This window comes from Theropithecus gelada, unplaced genomic scaffold, assembly GCF_003255815.1.
Source record: "Theropithecus gelada isolate Dixy unplaced genomic scaffold, Tgel_1.0 HiC_scaffold_13008, whole genome shotgun sequence".
NCBI lineage: Eukaryota > Metazoa > Chordata > Mammalia > Primates > Cercopithecidae > Theropithecus > Theropithecus gelada.
Genome location: NW_020254641.1, coordinates 1 through 1,221, shown reverse-complemented (window position 1 = coordinate 1,221; position 1,221 = coordinate 1). Strand labels below are relative to the sequence as shown.

The 1,221-nt window shown below is 50.0% G+C and overlaps 1 pseudogene across 1 annotated transcript; it reads left to right on the top strand.

The window, feature by feature from the left end:
• The first annotated feature begins 6 nt into the window (after positions 1 to 6).
• LOC112616900 lies at positions 7 to 1,215 on the top strand (annotated as a pseudogene). The gene has a single exon (XR_003117822.1). The product of XR_003117822.1 is annotated as a cyclin-dependent kinase 2-associated protein 2 pseudogene (transcript).
• The last annotated feature ends 6 nt before the right edge of the window (positions 1,216 to 1,221 follow it).

The window sequence follows — 1,221 nt, the reverse complement described above, 5'->3', positions numbered from 1 at the left end:
TTCTTATGAAATCTTTGAAATCCATTGTGTATTTTACATTTTAGTACATCTCAACTCAAATGTGAAATTTTCATCAAGAATATCTGAACTGTATTTAGATTAATAAAAACTGCAGTTAAAAAATTTAACATAGATTTAGTATGGGGTGTGCAGCCAGCTTGCAAATCAGATCTCGGCTGACCGGCCAGGCAGCCAAACCCTGAGGAGCGGCCTGCTGGCTCCGCAGTGCCCAGAAGTTGAGAATGTCCTACAAACCCATCACGCCTGCCCCCAGCAGCACCCCGGGCTCCAGCATCCCTAGGCTGGGCACCCTGGTCCCTACAGGAAGCGTCCTGTCACCGTCGGTTTCAGTGCCAGGAGCCGCTGTCCCTTTCAGACCGCTGTTTAACGACTTTGGACCGCCTTCCATCGGCTGTGTGCAGGCCATGAAACCACCTGGCACCCAGGGCTGCCAGAGCACCCACACGGAACTGCTGTCGGTCACAGGGGAGATGGGCAAAGGGATCCGGACCACCTTTGCTGGCAGCAAGAGCACCATGGAGCGCCTGAAGAGAGGGATCATCCATCCCTAGTCACAGTGCCTGGCAGAGACAGAGCAGAACCCACACACTTAACAGGAAGCTCCTAAGCCTCTGTGTCTGGACATTTCCCGGCCACTCCAGAGCACCTGCTTCTCCCTGGCCCTCATCCCTAGCTGCACTAACCATCCTGCGCTTCCTGTCCTGTGTCCCTTGATGGTGCCCTCCAGGAACCAAGGGGCGGCTCTCACTCCAGGTGGCAGCACTAACGATCCTCCCTTCCCCCCACCCCACTCCGCCAACGCAACAAGAGTTAGCAGCGAGGTCCCCGTGAGTCCCACCCATGACCTGCCCACAGTGTTGCCCACTGGAACTTTCTGTGGCCCCCACCACTCAGCCCTTCCCAGCACTTCTCCCACATGCCCCAAGCCCCCTTCTCCCTCAGCATGGGCTCAGGCCTCAGGCCTGACACTTCCCTGCCTTGTGTCTTTTGCTAAATATGACCTTTGTACATTTATAAAAGATGATTTGGAGTTGTGCTCTCTAAAAAAAGTGTAATATAAAAGAGAAATAAAAGAAAATTTAGCAAAGGAATATATCGATGAATATTTAAATACTTAGATGACATTACTACCAGACATAATAAGATCAGATATTTCATTTACTTATGATTAATATGTTTGTATTTATTTTTTATTTTATT